The sequence below is a fragment of the Scyliorhinus torazame genome, chromosome 7, assembly GCF_047496885.1.
Source record: "Scyliorhinus torazame isolate Kashiwa2021f chromosome 7, sScyTor2.1, whole genome shotgun sequence".
In the NCBI taxonomy this organism is placed as follows: Eukaryota; Metazoa; Chordata; class Chondrichthyes; order Carcharhiniformes; family Scyliorhinidae; genus Scyliorhinus; species Scyliorhinus torazame.
The window spans coordinates 163,986,894-164,006,842 of NC_092713.1; the positions used below are offsets into that span (position 1 = coordinate 163,986,894).

At 48.5% G+C, this 19,949-nt stretch overlaps 1 long non-coding RNA gene across 1 annotated transcript in view; it reads left to right on the forward strand.

Annotated features, from left to right (window-relative positions):
- Positions 1-3,794, forward strand: part of LOC140426668 (uncharacterized) — a 45,093-nt gene extending 41,299 nt beyond the window's left edge. Inside the window, exon 2 of the long non-coding RNA XR_011948258.1 lies at positions 586-3,794. This is a non-coding gene — a long non-coding RNA (uncharacterized lncRNA). The remainder of the gene's footprint in view (positions 1-585) is intronic.
- Positions 3,795-19,949: the final 16,155 nt, after the last annotated feature.

Sequence of the window (19,949 nt, forward strand, 5' to 3'; positions counted from 1 at the left end):
TCCAATCTTTCTTCTCTTCCCCGTCATTACCGGAATTATATGAAGAAGCTCTTGTCAAGCTTTCACTAAGTACTAACGCCGGCACAGGAGACCGCGCGATGTGGTTTCTGCTTCTGCGTTATTGACAGATAATCGTGCCTCTTCGCTGAGGGAAGAGCCTGGAGTTGGGCTTGGTCTGCATGTAATTCCGGGATTAGAAGACATTGATGTTGTTGTTCTCTCTCTGACAAAAAAAAGAAAGATATAAGACGAAAGAACAGTTTTTACGACCCTTCCACTTCTCCTTTTTCTTTTTGTTCCCTGGACACTAGTATTTCCACCGGTCTGCTCAGCAGCCCAGGTGGTCAAGGGGAGGACATTGCCAGCAACTTGCAGATTTGACCTGCGGATTATGTCCCCCTAGTCTGCCTCACCTTCCTGTAACACTTTCCCAATATATAATATTGACCGAACTTAACACTTTCCCAATCTTGTATTCTCCATTGCCTAATAAACAAAGAACTTAGATATTATTGAAGGAGGATATATTGTGGCATTTGCCTTTATCATTCTTCCCCTGATTATATTGCACCTTAACAATACTAGATTGGCCCAGATCACGTTGGAGCTCCAACTGCCAAAGCCAAAACTTGAACCAAAGTACAAGACCAACCGAAAACAAATCTACAAACCATCATGTCTGACAATCCAACCTTCTGCTCCCCCTACTGCACCGTCCCCCAACAATGGGGCTCAGCAAATCAATACTACTCAATCCAAACCGATCAACAAAGACAGGAGACCCTCTATACTCTGTGAAAGCTGCAACAATTATTGCTTGAGCATCGCACCCCCTTATGCGGAGAATTGATATACCAATTCCTATACCCACGCTGGACCGAAGACTGGACCTCTTGCCTCACCTTGATGACCATGCCAATGGACAATCATCTAAATTTCAACTTCTATACACACCACCTGGAAAACCTGGATAACGACCCTGGACAAAGAGACACATTAACCTTTTGTAGATCTAACAATGGCACCTTTCTTGCAACAAAGTGCGGTTCCGTGTTGGAGTAACTAAAGGAGAAACTTCTCATTCCTATACTTTCCCTTTCATCCCAGGGCGACTAGAAGAAACCCTTTTGCAAGGACTTATGAGTAAGGCCTTCCTGAAAGCCCAAACTAGCCATTGTAATCTAACCACAGAAATGCCTATCTTTGCCCACAATCATCCCGTGAAGCAAAGGCACCTTACACAATTCCAGTGTGGAACCTGTTCCAATCAGAATATTTACTGGAAGTACTCTCCCATTTGTCTGCACTGTTTGATCCAAGCATGGGAATTTAATATGGAAATAGAAATCTGTTTTAACTATGACCCAAGGTCCTCCGACCCAATAATCTCAGATCCCCAAACACCTGACAACTATGAAGCCGACTCTAGGCTGGCAGAAAAGATAATCCTGAAATTAACTTCTTATAAAATAGCACCTCAAATAGGGTGTACCCCTGAACAAGTCCTCAAAATACTGACCATGGAAAAAGAAACAGGTCAGCAAACTCCATTCAATCCAATATGTACACTCTGGGCAGGAGGATATGCCAACTGCCTCCAAACCAGGCATAACTACCCAAATACCATGACACTAGCAGAGCTCCTACAGGCAGACACCTTCCGTATGACCTACCCAGATGATGGTAGATGGATGGTCTGCCTAGAAAGGATAGTGTCCCTCAGAGGACAGAAAGATGTCCATAAAGTAACAAGACAAGCTGATACCCAAAACTCCCAAGAGATATTTTCAGTTCTCTCAGAATGGGAAAATGTCCTCTACGCCAAGGACGCCCGAGAAGACAACAGATTAATTGATCAATTTAAGAAAGGATTCAAGAAATTCTCCCTCTGTCATGGATGGGTACAAAACCAGACCCCATGCCCCCCCGGCCGATGAGCACACGGAAGCCAAATTTTCCAACCAACCACTGAAAATGGTCTGTGACGAAGTAAGTCACAAAATTGGATTTGGTCCATGGCAATTGGATGCCCCAAAAATACGGCAGATGGAAATAGCCAAATTAACCATGTATGGTCATTCTCCACTCCATGTGAGTACCAAACCTTCCTGAACGACCCCAGGTCATCAAACCAGACTTTTGCTGATTGGGTAAAAAACAAAGAAAACCTGCTGCCAGGAACTGGCCGAATGGATTTAGAGCGCTGCAGAAAGCCGCACTAAGATAAGCAAGCAGTGATGTCCCCCAGATATAGGATAGATGGGGCTTACCCCACCTAGGCACTAACTCTAACTGACTAGACCTGCCTTATCTTTCCAGATTGACCAACCCGGCTATGTCTCCATTACTTGGAGGATACTCAGCCGATGGAGAAAGACAATGCTCACTACTCTTGTATAATCTGCAATTTTAATTCTAATTAGCATTAGAAAACCTAAGGAATAGCTTGCCTTACAACAGGAAACTGTAACATTGTTATTGAATGCATTAACCTTAGATTACTGTACCTCCGAATCAGAAACCGATTTCCTGGACAAAATACCCACAGTCCATATTTTGCTAAAAGAAAACTGCCCGTAACACTAATCCCAGAATCACACTCAACATGAGGACAAATTACAAAGTAAAACTCCTCTTGGGATTCTGTTGTTATCTCCTCTTATTATGGACCCTCAAAAGATGGACTGAACCGCCTATTCGGAAATCAGAAGCATATATCATGGGAAAAACACCCATGAAGGACTGGTGGCAGAATCAACCCTTTTCCAAACAGTTAGAAGGAAAAGGGGAATGCAACAAAGATGGACATTCATTCAATATGAACCATGACCATAAAAAGCAAAACTCAAGGACATTCATCAAGAAAACTATCCGAAGAAAATATTAGCCACCAGACTTACTTCGTTCAAGAGGAGGATGTGGCGGCATCCACCTCTATTAAAGGCTGATCAGAACTGATTTTATATTAAATCATATATTCATTTTATATTAAAAGCTGATCGGAGCTGATGCTATATTAAATCATGTATTTAACCCTATATTAAAAACTGATGACTGATGAGTCCATTATCAATGTAAACCATTACTTATCACAATAATGTTTTTTAATATGTATTATCTTTGTAAGAGTCCAGGTGCAGTGAACTCATTCAGTCTTGTGGCCTTGTCTGGAAATAAGCTTTGCCAACTAAGGGAGGATATCATTTGTAGAGTGGCCTTGCTACTATGGGGGCTACTGCTTGGCAAGAGACCCTGCCAAGAAGCGAGGTTTGTGTTTTTCTGGAGATAGCTACCGGAGGTATCAACCTCCTATCTTTAGAAACAGGTGCCCTGTTAGGCCTCTCTGAAACTAAGGCCTTGCCAACCAAGAGAGAGACTGTTCTTTGTTTTGAAATAACTGTGGGGAGTTAACTTGTTTTTCAGAAGCAGGGGCGATGCTAAAACCCCACCTCGAACTCCCTAGCTCTCCCTGAGTGTAAAAACAATATAAATATTCAAGCAAATTGCTGTGAAAGTTAGAGTTTTGCTTGGAGAGCTGTTGAGGAGATTACTGGGTGTTTATTGGAGTAAACTGACATATCGCGACTCGTTGAGTTCTACTCCTGATTGAGTATGGAGCTCCGAGACAACCAGTCGATGTGAGTCTGAGATGTTAATAGTTTAAGCAAATATGTAGCTAAAGAAGCTCAGAGGCTAACTCATCACGTATGCTGTATCTGTCAAACTGTATCATTTATCAAAACACTTGTATTACCCTTTTTTCTTTAAATAAATTGTGTGTATATTTTACCATACAGATCCGTGTCTGTTTTAATAAATAAGAGTGACATTTAACTAAGACTCATCATATTCTCACCCTTTGAGGCTATCTGGAGGGTCACTTGCCCATGCCTCGCTCTCAAGAATTAGAACTATTTAGTCACGTTACGGATAAGATAGTCATCTAAGGCACAGTCTCTCCTGTACACTGAAGGTAGTGAACTCAAGGCACATTGTGTATACTATAATTAGATCTCCCATATAGCGAGTCTTACTTTAGATATTCACAAGACCTTGTCTAGTAGCTTACAACCTCAACTAATCAGGCAGATCTTAGATAAATACTCCTCAACTGTCATAAGACATTCCCTTATCTGCCACATTAGTGACCTAGTTAAACAGATTAGTTAAACATGTCTGACCCTTTTTAAATCCATGCTGACTCTCTCGGATCAGTTCATATTTCTCACTTATTTTGTGTTTAATCACAGATTCCAGTCACTTCCCCACAACAGACATTAAACTGAGATGTTAGTTGTGAATGACTCGTGTATATGGTTAGCACAGACACGAGGGGCTGAATGGCCTCCTCCTATACTGTAGTCTTATCTGGCTCCTTGACTGAAACATATGGATAGGAACAGGAGGTGGGCTGGAGCTTAAACAATGAGTTGAATGTCGGCGGAGTGTCATTAGTGGGTAATGTAGAATGGACATTGTGTACATGAGCTTCTCGAAAAGATGTCTTTCTCTGTTTCCCTTTCCAGCCCCAGGGCTCTCATTAAGGAGCTGAAAGAATATTTAGTGAAGAAGTTTCCGGACTGTGCGGGCTGTGTGAGGGTTTTGGGCCGTGACTGATGATTGCAGCTCCTTGTTCTGTCTGTTCCTCCCTCCCCACTGATCAAGCCGTTAACCTCCTGTCACAGTGAGTGAAATGAGAATGGATTTCATAGCGTCAGTCACAGAAAACAACAGCGTCACTGTCTGAGACATTGGGACACACATCACTGTCTCACCTCAAAGTACAAAGTCTTACAACACCAGGTTAAAGTCCAACAGGTTTGTTTCGATGTCACTAGCTTTCAGAGCGCTGCTCCTTCCTCAGGTGAATGAAGAGGTATGTTCCAGAAACACATATATAGACAAATTCAAAGATGCCAAACAATGCTTAGAATGCGACCATTAGCAGGTGATTAAATCTTTACAGATCCAGAGATGGGGTAACCCCAGGTTAAAGAGGTGTGAATTGTGTCAAGCCAGGACAGTTGGTAGGATTTCGCAGGCCAGATGGTGGGGGATGAATGTAATGCGACATGAATCCCAGGTCCCGGTTGAGGCCGCACTCATGTGTGCGGAACTTGGCTATAGGTTTCTGCTCGGCGATTCTGCGTTGTCGCGCGTCCTGAAGGCCGCCTTGGAGAACGCTTACCCGGAGATCAGTGGCTGAATGCCCTTGACTGCTGAAGTGTTCCCCGACTGGAAGGGAACATTCCTGCCTGGTGATTGTTGCGCGATGTCCGTTCATTCGTTGTCGCAGCGTCTGCATGGTCTCGCCAATGTACCACGCTTTGGGACATCCTTTCCTGGACAACCTCAAAGAACGGAGCACTAATCCCCTCCCACCATGCAGAGAAACCATACAGCATGGAAAAGGTACTGACAAACACCACCTTGTATTAAACACTCACCCAGAGAACAGCTTCAGAGTAAAAGTCAGGATCGAGAGGGGGAGGGAGAGAGGGAGAAGGGGAGAGAGAGATTGAGAGGGAGAGAGATTGCGAGGGGGAGAGAGAGAGAGAGATTGGGAATGGGAGAGAGAGTGAGAGAGGAGAGGGAGGGATAGAGAGATAGAGAGAGGAGGGAGAGAGAGAGAGAGAGAGTGAGAGATGGGGGAGGAGTGAGAGAGAGTGAGGGAGAGAAAGAGAGAGAGGGATTGAGCTAGGGAGAGAGTGAGAGAGGGAGAGGGAGAATTAGAGAGAGATAGGAAGAGAGAAACAGAGAGAGAGAGTGAGAGAGAAAATATATAGAGAGAGAGATAAACAGAGCCAAAGGAGAGAGTGGGAGGGCGGCAGAGAGATGGAGTGAGAGAGAAAGAGGAGTGGGTGTTGGAGAGATAGAGTGAAATAAAGAGAGAGATTGAGATAAAAGAGAGAGGGCGGTCAAGAGAGAGGGAGAGGGGGAGGTAGAATGGCAGACAGAGGTAAACTGGTAAAACCTGCCCGGATCCTATTGGTTGGGGACAATTGGTTACCCCATGGTCCTTGAGGAATATGAGATCCCCCAATGAGGGGCAATCATTAGCAGAAAACCTGGCCAGTGTGGTACCGGTTAGAGAGGGAACCAGGAGTGAACTGCTGGCACTGTGTACGTATTGTTGGAAATAATGTTACTTTCTGGTTGGCTTAATAAACTCGTGCTGGGTTCTTCATTGCCCTCCCAAAATAGTGAGAGGAGGGAGGGAGAGAGAGAGAGTAGATTGAAAGGGAGGGAGACGACTTCCGGTTGCGGCTATGCCTAGGTAGGTCGCATGTTCGGCAGCTCCCGCCAAGAATGGACTTTTGGCCCCTTTTGAGGAGCCTCAGCGGGACTTGCATGACGGTTCCCAGTGTGGGAAGGTGATAGTAATGTTCCCCCAGCGCTGTATGGAGTGGACCAGGAGTGGAGTGATCAAAAAAGTGGTTTTGGAGCAACGAAGAGAGCGGGGGAGGAAAAGCAAGATGGCGGCAGGTGGAGATCAAGCAGCGTGGGCGCAGTGGTCGCGGGAGCAGCAAGAGTTCCTTTAAAAACTGCTTTGCGGAGCTGAGAGCAGAAATGCTGGCGCCAATGAAGGCGTCGATCGAAAAGCTGGTGGAGACCCAGAAGGCCCAAGGGGCGGCGATTCGAGAGGTGCAGCAGAAGGCCTCAGAGAATGAGGACGAGATTTTGGGCCTGGCGGTGAAGGTGGAGGCGCTCAAGGCGCTACACAAGAAGTGGCAGGAGAAGTTTGAGGACCTGGAGAACAGGTCGAGGAGGAAGAATCTTCGGATTCTGGGTCTCCCTGAAGGAGTGGAGGGGCCCGATGCTGGGGCATATGTAGCTACAATGCTCAACACGCTGATGGGCGCGGGAGCTTTCCCGAGGCCCTTGGAGCTGGATGGGGCTCATCGAGTCCTGGCAAGGAGGCCTAAAGCCAACGAGCCGCCAGGGGCTGTAGTGGTGAGGTTCCACCGCTTTATGGACAGAGAGTGTGTCCTGAGATGGGCAAAGGAAGAACGGAGCAGCAGGTGGGAGAATACGGAGATCCGTGTCTACCAGGACTGGAGTGCGAAGGTGGCCAAGAAGAGGGCTGGTTTTAATCGGGCCAAGGCGGTTCTCCATCGGAAGGGGGTGAAGTTTGGAATGCTGCAGCCAGTGCAATTGTGGGTCACGTTTCAGGACCGTCACCACTACTTTGAGACCCCAGATGAGGCGTGGACCTTTATTCAGACTGAAAAGCTGGACTCGAACTGAGGGTTTGTTGTGGGGGGGTGTTTACTGTATTTTGGCGGTTTTCTTCTGATTTCAGGTTGGGAAGAGGGGAAATGGGAAGGAGTGAGTGGATACGGTGTGGGGGCTGTGTGAGAGTGTGGGCGCCGGTACTGTAGGGGCAGGTCCCCGTTGATGAAGGGGGGGATGGAAGCCTGGGGAAGGGGAGCTGGGGTGAGGTCGCAGAAAAAGGAGCTGCGCCATAGGAGGCGGGGCTGGCTCGGATGGAAAGCGTGGGCTTTTTCCCGCGCTAAGGAAGGGAGGGGCGGGGCCTTGGGGGAAGGGTGGTGCTGGAGGAGAGCGCACATTAATCGACAGGGGGAGGTGGGGGGACTCCCACATTGGGGGGTCATTGGAATGGCGGGAGTGGCCGGCGTCAGCAGGAGTCAGCTGACTTACGGGAGTGTGATGGGGGGAGCAAAATGGCTGGACGGTGATCAGGCTGGGGGTGGGGTGGGGTAGAAACTGGGTTGTTGCTGTACTGGCCAAAGGGGAGCTGGAGGTAGCAGAGGGAGTCGGGGCGGGGGTCCGCCGCCTGGGGGACTGGAGGGTGCGGGAGGCGCGGGCACATGGCTGGCCTAAAAAAGGGGATGGCTAGTCGGCAGGGGGAGGAGGGGGCGAGTAGTCCACTGATCCGGCTGATAACATGGAATGTGAGGGGCCTCAATGGGCCGGTCAAGAGGGCCCGGGTGTTCGCGCACTTAAAGGGACTGAAGGCAGACGTGGTCATGTTCTAGGAGACACACTTGAAGGTGGCAGATCAGGTCAGGCTGAGAAAGGGATGGGTAATGTCGTGTTGAGTGTTCCGATGCACAAATGATCCAACATGGCTGTCGATGGTACAACTCTGTTTTATTGTCATAACAACTGTTACAAATAACTGCTGGCTTGGGTACGTGCTTCACCAGCTAACCTGTGGACCCAGCCCTGTCACTATCTTAGTGAGGCACTCAGCACATGGTCTATGTCTGAGTGGCACGCTGTGAGCTCTGTGCTCTGAGCTATCTCCTGGTAGAATGAGCGGGAACTGTGGTGTTCCCTGTTTTATAGTGCGTGTGCTCTCACTGGTGATTGGCTGCGATGTTATGTGTGTGCTGGTTGGTCCAACTACCTGTCCATCAGTGTGTGTGTGATTGCACCATGATATGCTGATGTAGATATCATGACAGGTAGGGCAGGTCTTTCACTTGGAGCTGGATGCGAAGAATAGAGGGGTTGCGATACTGGTGGGGAAGCGGGTGTTGTTTGAGGTGATGAATATTGTGACGGATAATGGAGGTCGATACATGATGGTGAGTGGTAGGTTGCAGGGGACGCGGGTGGTACTGGTGAACGTATATGCCCCGAATTGGGATGATGCCGGATTTATGAAATGTATGTTGGGTCGGATCCTGGATCTGGAGGCAGGGAGCTTGATAATGGGGGGGGGGGGAGGATCTTCAACACAGTGCTGGACCCAGCACTGGACTGTTCCAGGTCCAGGACGGGTAAGAGGCCGGCTGCTGCCAAGATGCTCAGGGGGTTTATGGACCAGATGGGGGGGAGTGGATCCGTGGAGGTTTGCCAGGCCGGTGGCCAGAGAATTTTCTTTTTTCTCCCACATCCATAAAGCCTATTCCCGAATAGATTTCTTTATAACGAGTAGAGCACTAATCCCGAAAGTAGAGGGAACGGAATATTCGGCTGTAGCCATCTCGGATCACGTCCCGCATTGTGTGGAGCTGGCGTTTGGGGAGGAGAGGGCCCATTGTGGCGCCTCGATGTGGGACTGTTTGCAGATGAGGTGTGCGGGCAGATCCGGGGATGTATTCAAAGATACATGCAGGCCAACGACAATGGGGAGGTGCAGGTGGGGGTAGTCTGGGAGGCTCAGAAGACGGTGGTTAGGGGCGAGCTAATTTCCATTCGGGCCCATAGGGAGAAGAGAGAGAGGAGGGAGAGGGAGAGATTGGTGGGGGAGATATTAAGGGTGGACAGGAGCTATGCAGAAGCCCCCGAGGAGGGGCTGCTGAGGGAACAACAAAACCTCCAAATGAAATTTGATCTATTGACCAGGGGAAAAGCAGAGGCGCAGTGGAGGAAAATGCAGGGGGCGGTATATGAGTATGGGGAGAAGGCGAGCCGGATGCTGGCACATCAGTTTCATAAGAGGGAGGCAGCGAGGGAGATTGGTGTAATTAGAGATAGAGGGGGGAATACGGTGCGGAGTGCAGTGAGAATAAACGAGGTATTTAGGGACTTCTATGGGGATCTGTACAGGTCTGAGCCCCTGGAGGGGAGGGATGGGATGCGGCGATTCTTGGGTCAACTGAGGTTCCCGAGGGTGGGGGAGGATCAGGTGGTTGGTTTTGGGGCGCCGATTGGACTGGAGGAGCTGGTGAAAGGATTGGGGGAGCATGCAGGCGGGGAAGGCCCCAGGACCGGACGGGTTCCCGGTTGAATTTTACAGAAAGTATGTGGACCTGCTGGGCCCGTTGCTGGTGAGAACTTTCAATGAGGCGAGGAAGGAGGGCACCCTGCCCTAAATGTCCCGGGCGCTGATCTCGTTGATTTTGAAGCGGGATAAGGATCCATTGCAATGTGGATCGTATAGGCCGATTTTGCTCCTCAATGTAGACGCCAAGTTGTTGGCGAAGGTGCTGGCTACGAGGATTGAGGGCTGTGTCCCGGGGTGATCCATGAGGACCAGACGGGGTTTGTGAAGGGCAGGCAGTTAGACACAAATGCGCGGAGGCTCTTAAATGTGATCATGATGCCCTCGGTGGAGGGGGAAATGGAGGTAGTGACGGCTATGGACGCGGAGAAGGCCTTTGATCGGGTGGAGTGGGAGTATCTCTGGGAAGAGCTTGGGAGGTTTGGGTTCGGGGAAGGGTTAATAAGATGGGTCAGGCTGTTATATCGGGCCCCAGTGGCGAGTGTGGCTACAAACCGGCGGAGGTCGGAATACTTTAGGTTGTACCACGGGACGAGGCAGGGGTGTCCCCCTTGTTGTTTGCACTGGCAATTGAGCCACTGGCCATGGCACTGAGGGAGTCTAGGAACTGGAGGGGATTATTCCGGGGGGGGGTTGGAGGGGGCACGGGGAGGGGGGGGGTGGGGTGAGGAGGGGGTGGGGGGAGGAACACCGGGTGTCATAATGTGCTGATGACCTGGTATATGTTGCAGACCCCAGTGGAGGGGATGGCGGAGGTTATGCGGATCCTTAGGGAGTTTGGGGACTTGTCGGGCTAGAAGCTCAACGTGGGGAAGAGTGAGCGCTTTGTGGTGCATGCGGGGGACCAGGGAAGGGGGATAGATGAGCTACCGCTAAAGAAGGCGGAGAGGAGCTTCCGATACCTGGGGATCCAGGTAGCTAGGAGCTGAGGGGCCCTGCACAAGCTCAATTTGACACGGTTGGTGGAACAGATGGAGGAGGACTTCAAGAGATGGGATATGCTGCCACTCTCCCTGGCAGGTAGGGTGCAGTCGGTCAAGATGACGGTCCTCTCGAGGTTCCTGTTTGTGTTCCAGTGCCTGTCCATCCTAATCCCCAAGGCTTTTAAAAAATGGGTAAGCAGGAGTATTATGGGATTCGTATGGGCGAATAAGACCCCGAGGATGAAGAGGGTGTTTTGGGAGCGTCGCAGGGACAGAGGGGGGGGGGGGGGGGGAGGGGGTGCTGGCGCTGCCGAATCTATGTGGCTATTATTGGGCAGCTAATGTGGCGATGATCCGTAAGTGGGTAATGGAGGGAGAGGGGGTGGCGTGGAAGAGGCTAGCGGTGGCGTCTTGTATGGGTACGAGTCTGGGGCGCTGGTGACGGCCTGTTGCTGCTTCCGCCGACAAGGTACACCACGAGTCCGGTGGTGACGGCGACTCTGAAGATCTGGGGGCAGTGGAGGTGACATAGGGGCGAGGTGGGGGCCTCGGTCTGGTCCCCGATACGAGAGAACCACAGGTTTGTTCCGGGTAGGATGGATGGGGGGTTTCTGAGCTGGCATCGGGCTGGGGTTAAAAGAATGGGGGAACTATTCATCGATGGGACTTTTGCGAGCTTAGGGGCGCTAGAGGAGAAATTTGGGTTACCTCCCGGGAAACGCTTTTAGGTACATGCAAGTGAGGGCGTTTGTGAGACGGCATGTGAGGGAATTTCCGCTGCTCCCAGCATGAAGGATTCAGGACAGGGTGATTTCGGGTGTATGGGTCGGAGAAGGCAAGGTCTCGGCGATCTATCAGGAACTGCAGTAGAAGGAGGAGGCCTCTGTGGAGGAGTTAAAGGGTAAGTGGGAGGAGGAGCTGGGGGAGGAGCTGGATGAAGTTCTGTGGGCTGATGCCCTGAGTAGGGTTAATTCTTCCTCCTCTTGCGCCAGGCTCAGCCTAATGCAGTTCAAAGTTGTCCATAGGGCGCATATGACAGGGGCGAGGATGAGTAGGTTTTTTGGGGTGGAGGACAGGTGTGGGAGGTGCTCGGGGAGCCCAGCAAATCAAGCCCACATGTTCTGCACATGCCATGCAGGGTTCTGGAGGGGCTTTGCGAGGACTATGTCCAAAGTGGTGAACCCCCGGGTCAAGCCGAGCTGGGGGATAGCATTATTTGGGGTAGCGGACGAGCCGGGAGTGCAGGAGCCGAAAGAGGCCGGTGTTCTGGCCTTTGCGTCCCTGGTATCCCCGGCGGAAGATCCTACTAATGTGGAGGGATGCAAAACCCCCAAGCATGGAAGCTTGGATCAACGATATGGCAGGGTTCATCAAGCTGGAAAGGATAAAGTTTGCCTTGCGAGGGTCTGTGCAGGGGTTCTCCAGGCGGTGGCAACCGTTCCTAGACTTTCTCGCGGAACGTTAGGTGGAGGTCAACAGCAGCGGCAACCCGGGGGGGGGGAGGGGGGTGTGTGAATCGGGGCGGGGGGGGAGCGGGCGTTTGGGTTTTCTGTTTTGTTTAGGTTAGAGTGGGGCGTTTTCCTTACTGGCGTGTTTATTTGTTGAATGGGGATTATTGTATTTTTTGGGAAATCTCATGTTTAATTTTTGCTTGTTTTGTGCTTTATTCTTTTTTTTCTGCTTGGAGTGTTCTGTTGAAAATCGTTGAAAATTTGAATAAATATTTTTTTTAAAAGAAAGAGAGGGAGACACAGAGGGAGAGGTAGAGTGGGAGATATGGAGAGAGGGAACAAGAGGGAGACAATCCAGTTTGTGTATACAGATACATCACACTTCACAATCCAGTCTGTGTACACAGGTACATCACACTTCACAATCCAGTCTGTGTACACAGGTACATCACACTTCACAATCCAGTCTGTGTACACAGGTACATCACACTTCACAATCCAGTCTGTGTACACAGGTACATCACACTTCACAATCCAGTCTGTGTACACAGGTACATCACACTTCACAATCCAGTCTGTGTACACAGGTACATCACACTTCACAATCCAGTCTGTGTACACAGGTACATCACACTTCACAATCCAGTCTGTGTACACAGGTACATCACACTTCACAATCCAGTCTGTGTACACAGGTACATCACACTTCACAATCCAGTCTGTGTACACAGGTACATCACACTTCACAATCCAGTCTGTGTACACAGGTACATCACACTTCACAATCCACTCTGTGTACACAGGTGCATCACACGTCACAATCCAGTCTGTGTACACAGGCACATCACACTTCACAATCCATTCTGTGTACACAGGTACATCACACTTCACAATCCATTCTGTGTACACAGGTGCATCACAATTCACAATCCAGTCTGTGTACACAGGTACACCACACTTCACAATCCATTCTGTGTACACAGGTACATCACACTTCACAATCCAGTCTTTGTACACAGGTACATTACAATTCATAATCCAGTCTGTGTACACAGATACATCACACTTCACAATCCATTCTGTGTACACAGGTGCATCACACTTCACAATCTAGTCTGTGTACACAGGTACATCAAACTCACAATCCAGTCTGTGTACACAGGTACATCACACTTCACAATCCAGTCTGTGTACACAGGTACAACACACTTCACAATCCAGCCTGTGTACACAGGTACATCACACTTCACAATCCAGTCTGTGTACACAGGTACATCACACTTCACAATCCAGTCTGTGTACACAGGTACACCACACTTCACAGTCCAGTCTGTGTACACAGGTACATCACACTTCACAATCCACTCTGTGTACACAGGTACATCACACTTCACAGTCCAGTCTGTGTACACAGGTACATCACACTTCACAATCCAGTCTGTGCACACAGGTACATCACACTTCACAATCCAGTCTGTGTACACAGGTACTTCACACTTCACAATCCAGTCTGTGTACACAGGTACATCACACTTCACAATCCAGTCTGTGTACACAGATACATCACACTTCACAATCCAGTCTGTGTACACAGGTGCATCAAACTCACAATCCAGTCTGTGTACACAGGTACATCACACTTCACAATCCAGTCTGTGTACACAGGTACATCACATTTCACAATCCAGTCTGTGTACACAGGTACACCACACTTCACAGTCCAGTCTGTGTACACAGGTACATCACACTTCACAATCCAGTCTGTGCACACAGGTACACCACACTTCACAGTCCAGTCTGTGTACACAGGTACATCACACTTCACAATCCAGTCTGTGTACACAGATACATCACACTTCACAATCCAGTCTGTGTACACAGGTGCATCAAACTCACAATCCAGTCTGTGTCCACAGGTATATCAGACTCACAATCCAGTCTGTGTACACAGGTACATCACACTTCACAATCCAGTCTGTGTCCACAGGTACATCAGACTCACAATCCAGTCTGTGTACACAGGTACATCACACTTCACAATCACAATGGAAGCATTGCGCAGGTCAAGGACACACAGCCTGAGTGAGAGAGATACAGACCGAGTGAGAATTTGGTAATTTGGTGCAGTGAGGTAACCAGGAAAGGTAAGTGGTTCATCTAATTTTGCTGTTTTTCAGTGAAAAGTGCAGTGTAGATTAGTGTCTGATTGGCTGAAGCTGCCCCCACCCTAATTGCTGAGAGGCAGTTATCTGGCAGTCACCTGAGGCCTGTTAAGGGGCACAAAGGTACACATTGCATTCTTCTCTTTGAAGTTTTAGTGTGAGTCATCCTAAAGTCTGTATAAAAGACAGACAGAAAGCGCACATTAGTAAGCGTTGCGCAGGTCAAGGAGACACAGCCTGAGTGAGTGAGACACAGACAGAGTGAGAATTTGGTAATTTGGTGCAGTGAGGTAATTCGGTGAAGAGTGAGAGAAGGTGCTTTTTCCCTCCTGTTTTGTTCTCTCTCTTTCTTCGGGCCTAATTTCGGGAGCCGTTCGGAGGAGGAGGAGCAGTCTCTGTGAGTATAAAAACCTAACGGAAACTTCCTGTTTTCCAGTTTTTCCCCCAAAAGTGACGTCAGAGGGAAGCTGTGATCTGATTGGTTGATAGCAAATCTGCCCCAAATTTTAAAAAAAACACAGCTAAACTCATAAACTTAAATTAAACTAATTCATTAATTAGTGATGGCTGGTCAGGTTATGTGCTTGAGCTGCTTGATGTGGGAGCTGGCAGATCCCATTGCGAGTTGCAGCGACCACATCTGCAGTAAGTGTTGGCTGCTCGAAGAGCTCCGGCTCAGAGTTGATGAGCTGGAGTCTGAGCTTCAAACACTGAGGCACATCCGGGAGGGGGAGACTTACCTGGACACTGTGTTTCAGGAGACAGTCACACCTGTCAGAGTAAGTAGTTTAAATCCTGCCAGTGGCCAGGGACAGCAGGGTGTGACTGCAAGTCGGGCAGGTAAAGGGAACCAGCAGTCAGGAACTCAGGAGCCTCAGCCCTTGACTCTGTCCAACAGGTATGAGGCACTTGCTCCCTGTGTGGATGGCGAACAGGGCTGCAGGAAGGATGAGTCAGCTGACCAAGGCGCCATGGTACAGCAGGCCATTCAAGGGGAGGGAGTAAATAGGCAAGTTGTAGTTGTAGGGGATTCTATTATCAGGGGGATAGATAGTATCCTTTGTGAGCAGGATAAAGAGTCCCGCATGGTATGTTGCCTGCCCGGTGCTAGGGTGCGGGACATCTCTGACCAGCTTGAAAGGATACTGGAGAGGGAGGGGGAGGCTCCAGTTGTTGTGGTCCATGTCGGTACCAACAACATAGGCAAGTCTAGGAAAGAGAACCTGTTTAGAGATTATAAAGAGCTAGGATTCAAATTAAAAAACAGGTCCTCAAGGGTCATAATCTCCGGATTACTGCCCGAGCCATGTGCAAATTGGCATAGGGAGGCAAGAATAAGGGAAGTTAACACGTGGCTGAAAGAGTGGTGTGGGAAAGAGGGGTTCCTTTTCATGGGACACTGGCATCAGTTTTGGGACAGGGGGGACCTATACCGTTGGGATGGTCTCCACCTGAACCGAGCTGGGACCAGTGTTGTGGCGAAAAGAATAAATAGGGTGGTCAATAGGACTTTAAACTAAAGATTGGGGGGGGGAAGGGAAAGTCAGGGAACCAAGAGGTGAAGTAATCAGTGGGAAGCGTAGCTAATTAGGAATACAAAAAAGCACGAAAAGACAAAACTCAGGAGAGGTTACGATAGTCCCCATCCCACAAAATATGACACAGTGTATGGAAAGGCTCAGTAAACCAAGGTCCACCACACTAAGAAAACAAAAAGGGACGGTCAATAGAGAATTAAAGGTGCTATATTTAAATGCGCGCAGTGTACGGAACAAGGTAGATGAGCTTGTGGCCCAGATTGTGACTGGCAGGTATGATGTGTTAGGCATCACAGAGACATGGTTGCAGGGGGTTCAGGACTGGCATTTAAACATCCAGGGATTCACAACCTATCGAAAAGACAGGGAGGTGGGCAGAGGAGGCGGGGTTGCCTTGTTAATTAGGAATGAAATTAAATCAATAGCACTAAATGACATAGGGTCAGATGATGTGGAGTCTGTGTGGGTAGAGTTGAGGAACCACAAAGGCAAAAAAAACATAATGGGAGTTATGTACAGGCCTCCTAACAGTGGTCAGGACCGGGGGCACAAAATGCACCACGAAATAGAAAGTGCATGTCAGAAAGGCAAGGTCACAGTGATCATGGGGGACTTCAATATGCAAGTGGACTGGGTAAATAATGCTGCCAGTGGACCCAAGGAAAGGGAATTCATTGAATGTTTACAGGAGGGCTTTTTGGAACAGCTTGTGATGGAGCCCACGAGGGAACAGGCCATTCTGGACTTAGTGTTATGTAATGAGCCAGACTTGATTAAAGATCTTAAAGTGAGGGAGCACTTAGGAGACAGTGATCATAATATGGTAGAATTCAATCTCCAATTTGAAAGAAAGAAGGTAGAATCAGATGTAAAGGTGTTACAGTTAAATAAAGGTAACTACAGGGGCATGAGGGAGGAACTGCCGAAAATCGACTGGGAGCAGAGCCTAGTGGGAAAGACAGTAGAACAGCAATGGCAGGTGTTTCTGGGAGTAATTGAGGACACAGTGCAGAGGTTCATCCCAAAGAAAAGAAAGGTTATCAGAGGGGGGATTAGGCAGCCATGGCTGACAAAGGAAGTTAGGGAATGCATCAAAGCAAAAGAGAAAGCCTATAATGTGGCAAAGAGTAGTGGGAAGTCAGAAGATTGGGAAGGCTACAAAAACAAACAGAGGATAACAAAGAGAGAAATAAGGAAAGAGAGGATCAAATATGAAGGTAGGCTAGCCAGTAACATTAGGAATGATAGTAAAAGTTTCTTTAAATACATTAAAAACAAACGGGAGGCAAAAGTTGACATTGGGCCGCTCCAAAATGACGCTGGTAATTTTGTGATGGGAGACAAGGAAATAGCTGAGGAACTAAATAAGTACTTTGTGTCAGTCTTCACAGTAGAAGACATGAGTAATATCCCACCAATTCCGGAGAGTCAGGGGGCAGAGTTGAATATGGTAGCCATCACAAAGGAGAAAGTGCTAGAGAAACTAAGGTCTAAAAATTGATAAATCTCCGGGCACAGATAGACTACATCCTAGAGTTCTAAAGGAGATAGCTGAAGAAATAGTGGAGGCGTTAGTTATGATCTTTCAAAAGTCACTGGAGTCCGGGAAAGTCCCAGAGGATTGGAAAATCGCTGTTGTAACCCCCCTGTTCAAGAAGGGAACAAGGAAAAAGATGGAAAATTATAGGCCAATTAGCCTGACCTCGGTTGTTGGCAAGATTCTAGAATCCATTGTTCAGGATGAGATTTCTAAATTCTTGGAAGTGCAGGGTCAGATTAGGACAAGTCAGCATGGATTTAGTAAGGGGAGGTCATGCCTGACAAACCTGTTAGAGTTCTTTGAAGAGATAACAAATAGGTTAGACAAGGAGAGCCAATGGATGTTATCTATCTTGACTTCCAAAAGGCCTTTGATAAGGTGCCTCACGGGAGACTGCTGAGTAAAATAAGGGCCCATGGTATTCGAGGCAAGGTACTAACATGGATTGACGATTGGCTGTCAGGCAGAAGGCAGAGAGTTGGGATAAAAGGTTCTTTTTCGGAATGGCAACCGGTGACGAGTGGTGTCCCACAGGGTTCAGTGTTGGGACCACAGCTGTTCTCTTTATATATTAACGATCCAGATGACGGGACTGGGGGCATTCTGGCTAAGTTTGCCGATGATACAAAGATAGGTGGAGGGGCAGGTAGTATGGAGGAGGTGGGGAGGCTACAGAAAGATTTAGACAGTTTAGGCGAGTGGTCCAAGAAATGGCTGATGAAATTCAACGTGGGCAAGTGCGAGGTCTTGCACTTTGGAAAAAAGAATAGAGGCATGGACTATTTTCTAAACGGTGACAAAATTCATAATGCTGAAGTGCAAAGGGACTTGGGAGTCCTAGTCCAGGATTCTCTAAAGGTAAACTTGCAGGTTGAGTCCGTAATTAAGAAAGCAAATGCAATGTTGTCATTCATCTCAAGAGGCTTGGAATATAAAAGCAGGGATGTACTTCTGAAGCTTTATAAAGCATTAGTTAGGCCCCATTTAGAATACTGTGAGCAATTTTGGGCCCCACACCTCAGGAAGGACATACTGGCACTGGAGCGGGTCCAGCGGAGATTCACACGGATGATCCCAGGAATGGTAGGCCTAACATACGATGAACGTCTGAGGATCCTGGGATTATATTCATTGGAGTTTAGGAGGTTGAGGGGAGACCTAATAGAAACTTACAAGATAATGAATGGCTTAGATAGGGTGGATGTAGGGAAGTTGTTTCCATTAGCAGGGGAGACTAGGACCCGGGGGCACAACCTTAGAATAAAAGGGAGTCACTTTAGAACAGAGATGAGGAGAAATTTCTTCAGCCAGAGAGTGGTGGGTCTGTGGAATTCATTGCCACAGAGGGCGGTGGAGGCCGGGACGTTGAGTGTCTTTAAGACAGAAGTTGATAAATTCTTAATTTCTCGAGGAATTAAGGGCTATGGAGAGAGAGCGGGTAAATGGAGTTGAAATCAGCCATGATTGAATGGCGGAGTGGACTCGATGGGCCGAATGGCCTTACTTCCGCTCCTATGTCTTATGGTTTTATGGTCTTAATCCAGTCTGTGTACACAGGTACATCACACTTCACAATCCAGTCTGTGTATACAGGCTGCTTCTTCCCTTCCTCCTCCTCCTGGAGTCATTGCTGAATCGGAGATTGGAAGGGTTGAACTCGCATTACTGTCCGATTAAGGAGAATTCCACATCCCTCCACAAATTGGGAATCCACTCCGGTCGACACCGGAGATTCCTCCAGAGTGGACAAGGCAGCAGAACCCTAATCGTCTGCTCAATAATGTTTCTCTGGGCAGCTTGGCTCCCATTGGACACGGGCTGGTAACATGTGTGTGGGTAATAGAGGGGAGTCATCAGGCAGACGGAGAGTGGATCATCCTCATCACCCAGCAGCCACCCTCTGCTTTATAAGAAGCCTTACAACGCCAGGTTAAAGCCCAACAGATTTGGTTCGAATCACTAGCATTCGGAGCTAATGGTTGAAGAGCTGGGTTCCAGAAACACATATATAGACAAAGTCAAAGATGCAAGACAATACTTTGAATGCGAGTCTTTGCAGGTAATAAAGTCTTTACAGGTCCAGACTGAGCGACTGGAGAGAGGGATAATCCCAGGTTAAAGAGATGTGCATTATCTCAAGCCAGGACAGTTGGTAGGATTTCGCAAGCCCAGGCCAAATGGTGGGCGGTGAATGTAATGCGACATGAATCCAAGTTCCCAGTTGAGGCCGCACTCATGTGTGCGGAACTTGGCTGTAGGTTTCTGCTCATCGATTCTGCGTTGTCGCGCGTCCTCAAGGCCGCCTTGGAGAATGCTTACCAGAAGATCAGTGGCTGAATGCCCTTGACTGCTGAAGTGTTCCCCGACTGGAAGGGAACATTCCTACCTGGCGATTATCACGCGATGTCCGTTCATCCGTTGTCGCAGCGTCTGCACGTGTTACACGTGAGAACACCACCTATCAGGTAAGTGGTACATACTCGTGCGACTCTGCCAACGTTGTCTACCGAATATGCTGCAGGAAAGGATGTCCCGAAGCGTGGTACATTGGCGAGACCATGCAGACGCTGCGACAACGGATATATAGTGTCAGATGTACTGAGGGGCCCGATGCAGTAAAACGGTATTGAACATTTCC